Raw genomic sequence first — 13,047 nt, 5'->3', positions numbered from 1 at the left:
AAGAATGGAAACCATTATACTCATCCTAAAAAATAGAAACATTTTAAATAACATAATTGAAAACTCCAATATGATAGATATCTGGCGTACAGTATGCCCAAACGAAAGCAAATTCACCTAGCACTCAAACACAAAACCAACAATATTTTGTAGATTAGACTATTCTTTAATATCTGAATCTCTTTGCAACATTATTGACACATGTAACATAAAACCAGGATTTATGACTGACCACTCTCTAGTTGAACTTAAACTGCACAATATAAAACCTGAAAGAAGCCCAGGATACTTTAAAATTAACAACAGCATCTAATTAGATACACAATATCAAACACAAATAAAACAGGAAATATTAAATACAGTTCAAAATAATAAAGATGCAAACCCAAACACCTTATGGGAAGTAATTAAAGGAAATATACGTAACACAACAATTAGATACACATCATTTATACAAAAAGAAACACACAAACTTGAAACTGAAACCATCAAAACCATTGAAACACTTGAAAAACAATTGCATCAAACAAGCACAAATGATACCACCGACATTGAAAATGAAATAACATTAAAGAAAACAAATATTAGATGGAATCTATCATACACATCTCAATGGAATAATACTAAGAGCGCGTGCACAGCATGTTGAACGCAATGAAAAAAATAAAAAACACTTCGCAAACATTGAAAAACGTAGAAGTGAACAAAAACTGTACGCAAATTAGTAGTCAATAGCAAAGATATCACAAACAGAACTCAAATACTAGAAGAACAACGTTTATTTTTCGAAACACTCTATAAACGAAAAAAATGTTGAAAATAACACCCTTTTTAAAAATACGCATCACACTTTAAACCAAGAGGAAAAACAACTGTACGGATTGCTTAATGAATATGAATGTGGATTTACCCTAAAAGAAATGCAAAATAACAAAAGCCCATGATCTGCTGGCATCACAATCGAATTTTATAAAATATTCTGGAATGATATAAAAACACATCTAATTAATTCACTGAACTATTCATTTAACAACGAAAACTTAACTACGCTACAAAAACAAGGTATTATATCACTTATTCCAAAACCTGGAAAAAAACTTAGAATCCTTATCAAACTGGCGCCCGATTAGTTTACTAAACATTGATTATAAAATTGCAACTAAAAGTATAGCAAACAGAAAAAAAATTACCATCAATCATTTCAAAATCTCAATCTGGTTTCATAAAAGGACGTTACATTGGTGAAAACGTTCGTCTCATCCAAGAATGCATAAACTATTTCAACAATTCAAATAATCCTTGTCTAATATTCTTTGCATACTTTGAAAAGGCATTCGATTCGCTTGATCATTCATTTATGTTCTCTTGCTTAGAAAATATGAACTTTGGTGAAAGTCTCATGTGGGTCAAACTATCCTATACCGATATTAACAGTATAATCATTAACAATGGCTTCTTTTCAAACAGTTTTAACATCGAACGAGGGGTTCGACAAGGATGTCCACTCTCATCATCGCTATTTATTATTTGCATCGAGTATCTATCACATCACATCCAATCAAATAAACACATAAAAGGCATATCACTAGAACCTGACGAAGAAATCAAACAGTCCCTATTTGCTGACGATGCAACTTATTTTTAAACGACAATAACGATTCTTTCCATAACCTAATAGAGTCACTAACCCTTTACGGAATGACATCGGGTCTTAAACTAAACAAAAGTAAATGTACTGTGCTACGAGTAGGTAAATTAAAACAAAGTAATGTCCAATATAAAAAGAAATGAAATTTAATTGGACATCCGATGAAGCCACAACGTTAGGAATTACTTTCACAAATAATGAAAAGGATACAGTTCTTAAAAACATACTACCTAAATTACAGAATTTTAAAAACTGCTTAAAATCATGGCATCACCGTTAACTTACACTAATCGGAAAAAACACAGTATTGCAAACGTTTGCACTTCCTAAATTAATTTATGTATTAACAGTTCTCCCAAATCCCCCAAATGATGTTATTAACGAAATAAAATCAGCAATATTTAATTTCATATGGGACGGTAAGCCTGATAAAATAAAACGAACTCAGTTAATTCAATCTGTAACAAATGGAGGTATCCAATTAACGAACATTGACTCATTCTTGAATGCAATCAAATGCAGCTGGGTTAAAAGATACATAGATAATACCAATATAAGTAAATGGAAATTATTCTACCAGAAAATCCTAAAAAATATGGTGACTCCTTACTCTATGAATGTAACATCAGCAATACTATCTTACATGAAATTGCAAACGAAAACATATTTCTGTCTGATGTTCTATCAGCATGGAGTGCCGCACTCATAACCTAGAAACCCAAACCAGCAGTAAAACTATTTTATGGAACAATAAAGACATAACTTCAAACAATACGACGTTTTTCTACAAAGATTGGTTTGAACGAAGCATTAAATATGTCGACCAATTATATGACTACAGAATTAAGGATTTCTACTCTTTTGATGTTATATGCTACATATACGGAATACCTTCAAATAATTTTCTGAAGTACTACACACTTATCAAAAGCATACCCATACATATTAAATCTGAAATCAATACAAATAATACACCATGTACTCAAACAATATTCGTAGAAAACATACTCGGAAGAAAAAACAAAACGAATAAAATATTTTACACGCTACAAATTAAAACCCCTACAGAAAACTCCAAAACCCAAAATAAATGGCAAGTTCTTTTCGGAGGACATGAACTTAATTGGAAACACATATTTACCATGCCATATAAAGCAACTATTGAAAGCACACTGTGAAATTTTCAATATAAATACATCCATAGAATTATAGCTACAAATAATTATCTCTCTAAATGCAAATTATCTAACTCAAATCTGTGTGACTTCTGCGGTGAAAACATCGAAACTATAGAACATCTTTTTGGGGAGTCCAAACACATCCAGCCTATTTGGAATCAATTAGTATCTTTTCTTGAACAACAGCAACTGAACGTTAAACTATCTTTCTTAAATGTAAGTTTCGGAATTTACTCATTGAAATCAATAGACTGTAATAATATTGTGAATTTTATTTTATATTGATGAAATATTTTATCTTTAACATGAAGTACAAAAAACAAGTACCACATTTTAATTGCTTTGTCCATGCTCTTAAACGAAAAATCCAGATTGAGAAAGAAATAGCCCTCAGTAATGACACATTACAAATCTTTGAACAAAAATGGAATCGGATAAAATTCTCATAATGTTTGTCCACTTATATACATTTCACTCTAATGTTAGTTTATCTTTCTAAAATATTTGTGTGTATATATTTTTTTTAATCTTATAAGATCATTGTGAATATACAACAAAACACACAAGTTCAGTATGCTTTCTTCCGACTTTATTCAACTCATCCTTTTTCATAACTATTCTTCTGTTGTTCTTTTCTTTTTTCTTTAAAAATATATATATATATAAGCATATCTTGTATAACATGTCTGAATTTTATTGCTTTGTACAATCACTATGTTGTATGATCATATACATGTATACATTGTGTGTATTATATTGAATAAAAAAATAAAAATATACAAACTACGTTTAAGGGAAAATTTAAATATACTTTTAAAAAGTGTTACAAAGCCAAAATGCAGGCCGCTATTTCAATATCGTTTGGGCCTTAAACATAGTTGGAAATACAGTTATATATTTGTACAGGATTTATGGATTACATGTCCACGCTGTTAAATTGAACTGCATACGAGCTGTGCTCTGTGAAAAAGGGGTTTAATGCATGTGCGTAAATTGTCGTGCTAGATTAGCCTGTGCAGTCCGCACATGCTTATCAGAAACGACACTTTCCGCCTAAACAAGATTTTTGCAAAGAAGAGACTGTCTTTAAACGAATAAATTCAAAAAACAGACAGAGTCGTCCCTGATTAGCCTGTGCTAACTGTAATCTGGGACGACACTTTACGCACATGGTTTAAACACCCTTTTTACAGAGCACAGTCCATTACTAATGGTAGTGTATACATGCGTACTGAAAAACAAATACAACTCTGAAAAGAAACGTGTCTTTAAAGTAATTTGCTCAATTGGGTTTTGTATCTTCGTAACTCCACACATTTTGATATACTTCATAGAAAAAATGTGTTTAATTCATATATGCGTCACGGTAAAAAAAAACTATTGCTTTTAAATTTTAATTTCTGCATATATTGGAGTCGGTATGACGCAAACATTATAGAGCAGCAAACGAATAAGTTCTTTATTAACGATTGTCTGTTCATAGTCAAGAGTGCTTACAACTTGTAACACATCCAAAACAAGAACTATTAATTTGTATGATCCTAATGCCCACCACCGATACACGACGTTATGTCCAGTATAGATACTAAAGAAGGAATTTGTGTATATGATCATGGATAATTACTACTGCCGAACCTTTTTTATAGACCACTCGATTGAATGCCACCTTCATGTCATTACTTACCATGGTTCCATGATTATTATTGCCATGATTATTCATGGTCCTTTAAATAATTATTACAAAACATGATCAAAAGACCGAGTGGTTTATTTCCGCCGTAGTAACAATATGCAACATGGTTTTACCATGATAATAGTAACCATGTGTATTATTGTTGCCTTTTCCTGTGGTGTGCTCATTTTGAAACATGTAAACTTGAAACTTGCCGATTTGATGAAACGCTTATTTATATAATTATATTCAATGGCGTTGTACAAAACATATAAATATACATACAATTGATAAAAATAAGAGTGATCGATACTATTATGCAGCATTAATTAAAGGATTAATAATCTAAAAATGTGTGATATAAATAAAAATGATTTAAGAAACTTAAGCAATAAAACATCACAGGCTACGATATTAAACACAGGAAAAATAAAATATTATGTAATAAATTGATATAACTAGGGTTAAGACAATAATTATGACGATATTATGAGCAATGTTTTGGCAACATAAAGATACTGTTTTTCATTAACTGAAAGGATACGTGAAAGGATATTTCTGCACTCTTGCTGTCGGATCCCACAGCTACCGGTCGCCTGTCATCCTTACGGACACTTCTTTTGGGTTTTAACCTTATTTGAACTATTGTGACTACATGTCATAAATAGACTGACCAAGTGTGACTACAAGACACAACTTAAAGGTTTTAATTTCAGTGTGACTATAAGACACAACTTGAGTGGCTAAGCGTGACTAAAAGACCGCTGGATGATGTCATACAATCATTGAGCAAAGACGCCCTAATGATTTTGGTTACCGGTCACTTGTACAATAAATATCCTTTTCGAGCAAAGAAGCCCGCACAATTCTTTAATTTCTTAGTCCTCCGAGTTATGGTTGTTGGACAAATAAGCCCATACAACTGAGCCTCGATTTGTTTTGAAATCACAGGTATTCAAATTAAAATAGGTTGTAAAAGTTTCTGAAAAGAAATGTTTTCAAATTCCTTTTGAAAATGTCTATTGAGACAGAAGTTCGAATGCTTAATGGTATGTCATTCCACAGTTTCGGACCAACAACTCCGAAACTCCTGTCCATGAAAGTTTTTCTCTTTGTGCGTTTCACATCATAACATCCGTCATACGAGACGGTAGATCGTAGGTTACGTGCTGGTACTTTTTCTTTTAAAAGTTCTGTGAGGTATTTTGGCGCGTGACCAACAGAACAATTATACATGAAGGTCAGTAATTTGAATGTTATCCTAGCCTTTACTGGTAGCCAGTGTAGTTCATACAAGGCATCTTTTGAACTGTCATATTTCTGTCGACCGAGTACCAATTTGGCACACATGTTTTGTATAAGTTGCATTTTGTTTATTTCGCATTGAGCTGTTCCATACAAGATGAGATTACAATAATCCAGATGGGATATTACCAAAGACAAAACGAGTATTTTTGTTGCTTCTTTTGTTAAGTATTTCCTTATGTTTTTGATTTTAAGGTAGTTGTACATGGCTGTATGGCACTTAATTTTGATGTGTTCTTTAAAATTTAGTGTTTCGTCTAAATATGCACCCACATACCGTATGCATTTTTCTGCTTTAACAGTGTCACCAGCAATATCTATTTCTTTAGATTGACATTTATAAAATTGGGGTCTACTACCGAACATGATGAATTCCGTTTTTGATGCGTTCATTTTCAGTTTATTCTCGTTCATCCAGTTGTTAATAACGAGTGCACAACTTTCAAGTTCTTGAATGGCAGTTCATGTAACGCATATAAAAATTCATGATCTTAAAATAAGAATTTCTTACTCGAACTGTAACAGTAGTGTAAGCAATTCTCAATGGGGAATTATGATAATTATGATGATTATGATGATACTGATGGTGGCGGTGGTGATGATGATGATGATGATGATGATGATGATGATGATGATGATGATGTTGTTGTTGTTGATGATGATGATGATGATGATGATGATGATGATGATGATGATGATGATGATGATGATGTTGATGATGATGATGATGATGATGATGATGATGATGATGATGATGATGATGATGATGATGATGATGATGATGATGATGATGATGATGATGATGAGGATGATGATGATGAGGATGAGGATGATGATGATGAGGATGAGGATGAGGATGATACTGTGTATAAAGGTAATGAACTTTTTACATTTAAATAATTTCGCCACAAACCTTTGTACATTTTAGAAAATCAAGTATTAAACTTGGCAAGTTGCAACCCGATTTCCGGCAAAACAATAATATTGTGGCGAAATTCACATTATTCTAGGAACGTGAATTACTAAGAAAGACGTGGAAGCAGCTGAAGGGTACGAGATACTCCATATTCGAACAATTCCTGAAGGCGGTAGCAGACAAGCGCCGGAAACTTGTTAAGTTAATGAAGTTCGCTAGAGACTAGGGGAAATATGCCTGGTTGGTTAATGATACCCTATACTTGGACGGCAAACCGCTGAGATAATAAGGGGACGTTAAGGGTGAGCTGTCGATTCATGGAACAAACATGGACTTTCTTAGGAGTAAGAACAATCAACCGATTTTGTGAATATTATTGCTTATTCCGACATAGTTAATTTAAGCAACAATTTATTTCACTGCTACAACGAAGAAGCATAATAGTTTTGTACACATCATGATTTTAATAATTTATTTACATTTCATACTGAATTTGACCAGCCTATTACCGTCAGTGAAATTCACAGAGTAGTTTAATCGCTCAAGCGTAACAAAGCTCCTGGCAATGACCTTGCAATTCATTTATCTGATCTTTTTAACGGTGTTTTAAAGTCATGTTACTACCCAGAAATCTGTATGGACGGCTTTATTATTCATATATATAAACATAAAAAGGCCACAAAGATGTGGTTACTTATTACCTTGGTATTACGCTCGTTAGTTGCTTGTCCAAGCTATTTACCACAGTCTTGAATAAATGTATAGAAAATGTATGCATGGACAATAATAGTATTTCGCATGCGCCATTCGGATTTCGTAAAGGGCGTTCAACAGCACACCCCATTTTTATTTTGCATTCTCTTGTCCAAAAATACCTAAAATGAAAGTATGAGGCTTTACTTAATGTACGATGACATGATGTTATGCTTTGATTCAATTTATAGAAATGCACTTTGGTTAAAACTGGTATTGATGGAAAAGTACTAAGAATTGTTAAAGACATGTACCAAAAAGTTTAATCTTGTGTTAAAGTATGCTACAAAGTTGGTTTACTACAAGGAGAGGTAATGTCAACTCTATTGTGTTCATCATTTGTTGAAGATTTAGATATATTTTTTGCAGTACAATATATTTAATTGTGATTTTGTTGTTGTTTGCTGATGATATGGCTATTGTAGGTAAAGCTGCTGGTGAAACACATACACATTTCGATTTTTTTGTATCTATTGTGTTGTACGTGGGGTCTAACTGTAAATATAACTATCGAAAACGATAATACTGTTTTTTCGAAAACGTGTGGCGCTATTAGCAAACGGACCTATTATAGCCAACCTATTGAAGTTGTTGATGATTTTAACTACCTAGGTACTGTATTTAATTACAATGGGAACTTTTGTAAAAAGATTGAACATCTCAAAGGAAAGGCATTGAAATCTTTAAATGTTTTATTTTAAAATGCAACGACTTTGACCTTTCGCCCAAAACATTTTATCAACGATTGCATTTGTAATACCAATTCTTAAATATTCGTGTGAAGTTTGGGGTTATACCAAATCAAACGAACTAGAAAGAAATCACCTTCAATTTTGTAAACAACTATTAAGAGTAAAAAGCAGTACGTGTTCTGTTGCAGTCTATGGTGAGCTGGACAGATATCCACTTTATATCCATAGATACATTAGAATAATCAAATATTGGTTTGAATATTGGCTGAATTAACATGCAGAGTCATAGATTGTTTTAAACAGGATTGGTTATACTCGCTTGAAAGTCTTGTTTGAGTGTTGTTCAACGAATTTAAAATAACGTTCGAATATCAAAAAATGTCTAGATCACTTGCCTTAAAATTTCAGATTTTACTTCTGTAGATTACGGAGTAAAAATGTATCTTTATTAGCGATAGCGTACAAATAGCGTACAAATAATGTAGCGAGTTTTGCAAGTCAGTATGAATTGGTTGTATACAATCGATATTGGCCAATGAGAGCGCACGCTTTGCATGAGCGACAGCACGCGTATGCCTGCACTAGCTACAGCAAAACAAATTATTCATTTCTATATGGAATACTTTCCATTTATTTTTAAATACAAAACGGGTAAGGTTGGTCGCTACCTCGTATCAAGGGTCGCTAACAGGTTGCTTACGCAGAGGTTCTCCGAATCTGCACACGTGACATTTTCTGAAATGCTACTTCCTTTTCCGTCGAGACAAAATTCATTTCAGACAGACTTTAAAGCTTTTCCTACCCATTCCCGCTCAATAGATAATTAACCATGCTAGTGTCCTCAGATGCTTTCAAACTAACCCAAACAAAATAGGTCATTACCATTGAACTTTTTTGCACTGCTAACTTATTTAAACCCACCGTTGAAATCTGTCAAATGCCGGCAGTTTCAAGCAGGAAGTACATGTGTTTACTTCTCACTCAGCATGTTGTTGTTGTTGTTGACTAAAATTCAGGTTATTTAGTTTCGAATTACTGAAAACAAGTGAAATTACTAGAATATTGAGCATTTATACTTACATTTCAGCTCCTGGAGTCAAAAACAATTGTTTTGGCTATACACCTTAAGTTCAGGAAATTGACCGGGGCAAATGCGCAAATAGGGCTAAAAAACTGTAGACTGCCTTCTGAATTTAACGTCAATTTATGACAGGTCAAATATTTCTTTACACCATTCGCAGTTTTGCTGACCCATTAGTTCATAAAATATCATAAAAAAAACTAGCTTTAATGTGAAAAACTGTACGAAGAATGCATTCGTTAAACCGACTCTTTCATTATGTTTTAACTCTAACGGTGATAACCAGAGAACGTTATTGTAAAATTAAGATGTATAATCCAACCGTAGTATTATCACGACCTAATGCGCTAGAAAGAAGCCTGCTGCTATAGGCAAACATGCATGCTACTGACCATTCGAGAAAACACAAACCAAGAAACATTCGGCGATTTTAGAAAAACCAAAACTTATGTCATAAAAATATCCTAAAAATAAAAAATACGAAGAATTACCACAGGTGTTTAAACCTTATTTCTAACGTTTGTAAGGCTAAAGCAAACGATTATTGTTTAAATGATGATTTCAACCTAGAAACATTTCCATCACTTGACGTATATGAAAATAAATTACATGTATTTATTTCAAAAGAAATCGTTCTCACATTAATCAAAGTTGCTTTTTATAAACATGCGTTTAAATACTTTCGGTGATAAAGGTGTTTAGAGCGTTCTGTGTTTTTTATTTTGTATTCAAATTAAATTGTAAACATCTTGATTTTACTTCATTAAACGTGAAAAAATAAGATGTGTTACTCGCAAACTCAATCATTAAGGTAATATTATTTTGCTTATCTTAACAAACCATAATGTAAGCATAATTAACAATATATTAAATGTGTGCTATTAGTTCCATCATTTCCATATTAAAAACACGTCAAATAAAGAATTGTTTAAAGATCGCAGTTGCGTTATGACAGAGAGAGCGAGAGAGAGAGAGAGAGAGAGAGAGAGAGAGAGAGAGAGAGAGAGAGAGAGAGAGAGAGAGAGGGAGAGGGAGAGGGAGAGGGAGAGGGAGAGAGAGAGAGAGAGAGAAAGAGAGAGAGAGAGAGAGAGAAAAGAGAAATTATTCAGACTTATACAAAGTAATGAATATGGTAAACGTCTGGCGACCAGGAGATCACGAGTTTGATCCTAACTGCGTGGTCGTTCTTTAGATCTCATTCCGTTACTAGGAAACGTATGAAGTGTTCTAGTTCCCGGCTCCAAACATTTACAGTCACAGAGTCGTCTATGGAAAGGGGCAACTTATGTTTCACGAACTTTTTCCTTTACTCTACGGACAAGATTTGTGGGAAGAATGGCCATATGGGAATTTCTCCATCGGAGAAGTTGGCGATTACAGACTGTAGCCGATTGGTTTTATAATTAAATTTTTGACAACTGACAAGAATGAACGCTATAAATTAATATGAAATGTTCACTTTCGTTTTAATTAATTCGGAAATACATTATAATTGAAGTGTATCGGGTCTTAATAATGATACGAGTTTTATTATTTATATAAACGCACATTCTAGTGCAAAACTTTATTCTTACGTCTTGTCAAGTGTTTAAATTAGGATTATCGCTATAAATATGTTTAGCATTATGTCTAAGTAACCTATAAAACATGGAAAAGTACTAGGCTATCTTTTACATATGTACGTAATAGGTATCTCAAATAAATACCATTCCTTTCAGAACGTTATTTGTGTTTCATTAGGAAGTGTTCTTTCAAGTATGTAATCAAGTAAGTCTCTATCTGAACTTAAGAAATTGCTTACATACCAAGTGGACGTATTTAGCCTAGGAAGAACAATATCTGAGAAACATTGGCAAGAGACCAATAAACAAGTATTACTACTTGACTATCTTTCAACAGTAGATGCATGTTTTATCTGGGTTTAATGTAATTATTGTTCAAACGTTGACCTTTTCTAATTAGTTAAAATTCTATAAGAGGTGTCAGTGATGGATGATACTTGCAGGGTTTATGTGGAGTTCATGTACTTCTGTAGTAATTATTTAGTTTAATCCTATTTATTTCAGCTCGTTTGCAATTCGAAGCCTAAGGCTGATTTGAAACGTTCTCGAGTCCGTTTCCTGGGACCAGAACCAGTACTTGCGTACTATGGGGGAGATGTAAACAACGCTCCCACCGTGAAGATCGAACTCATAACCTCCCGTTAGCTAGGCGGACACCATATCCACTACGTCACGGCGACCTTTTAAATATATATATATATTAATTATGAAAACGCTGTTGTTAAAGCCCCGCTCAAGGATTTTAAATGATAAATATAAAAGTTTCTATGGCCGCAATAAGTAAGTGAGTAAGTATTAGCTGAAACAATTCGAAGAGTAAAGTTTATACCATACGCCTCCTAGAATACGACGAAAATAAAATCTATACCTCATACACGATAACGTTTTTTCTGAAATAAACCTCATTGTCTGATGTCATTTTAGTATACAGTCAAAACTGACCTAAAGGTCACTTGAGAATAACGGTAAATTGCAGACAACGGTCAGTCTGGATTCCCCCGACGAAAATCACTCTATATTACACTTTAGATAAACGGTCAATTGTCAATAACGACCAACGACCAGTATATTTCACTCCAAAAGTCATGTTTGAATTTAAAAACAACGGTCATGCGTCAGTCGTTTCGAGTCACGAAAATTAAGAACAAAAACGAAACAGTTGCATGTAACAATAAGGATGTGTATATGTAGCAATTATCGGCTGCACTCATAAGGACAAAGCGTGAGCGCGTGACAAAGTCAATAGATCTTCGTCGACAACGGTCCTTTTGGCCATTTCCCTTGACTGACCGCTGTGCTCAGTTTTGACTGTATATTGAATAACTTTCGTTTGACTTGTGCTTTAAATATTCAATGCACAACAAGCGTGGTATTAAAATCCGATACAAGGTTGGATACAAAGTGTGTTGAATTCGGAATGCAGTCGATTTCAGTAGTTATAGTAAGTCAATTTTAGCAGTTACAACTTACAGTGTGCCATAGAGGGAGGGAGGGGCAATAACCATATGGCTTAATTAAGACCGCGATTGTTCTATGAGGTCCCAAGGAAACCCAAACGTGCTGACTATGGTTTGGATATACCTGTTAAGGGTATATTGCGCACATTTATATAACCAACACACCAACAAATACTAAATGCAAAGTCAATCTATCAAATACTCAGTTTACATGGTATGTTTATAAACAAAAATAACAAAACATGTTCCACCCTGTTTGCATGGGTTGTGAAAGCAGTGATCCAAGTAGCTAGTCATCTTAGAATTTTGACTTGTAAGATTGCACGAAAACGGATCAATAACTCCATTATACATTGTTCAAAGGGGCTTTTTCACGTTTTGGTAAATTGACAAAGTAAAAAAAAATCAGATTCGCAAATTTTCGTTGTAGTTATGATATTTGTGAAGAAAAGGTAATACTAATCATTTACCATACTCTAAAATATCAATTATACGCATCTTTAGCCGATTTCCTGAAAATCATAAAGCGTTGCAATTCGAAACGATTGAATAAGTTGGAGGGTTCTGTTGTCGTTATTGTGTTACACTACGAGGATTGCTTATATAAAGTACCAAATAGTATGAGCACGGATTGCCGAGTGGTCTAAGCGTTTGACTTTTACACCAAGGGTCAGTGCCAAAATCTGTGCAAAAAGTCCCTTTAATAAGGATTACTTGTATAACACATGATATCTATGATTGCATGTGTGTAGACAAAATAAGCGAGTTTTGTCAAAACTGGAT

Source organism: Dreissena polymorpha, chromosome 1 (genome assembly GCF_020536995.1).
Source record: "Dreissena polymorpha isolate Duluth1 chromosome 1, UMN_Dpol_1.0, whole genome shotgun sequence".
In the NCBI taxonomy this organism is placed as follows: Eukaryota; Metazoa; Mollusca; class Bivalvia; order Myida; family Dreissenidae; genus Dreissena; species Dreissena polymorpha.
Note: the sequence above shows the minus strand (reverse complement) of the source record.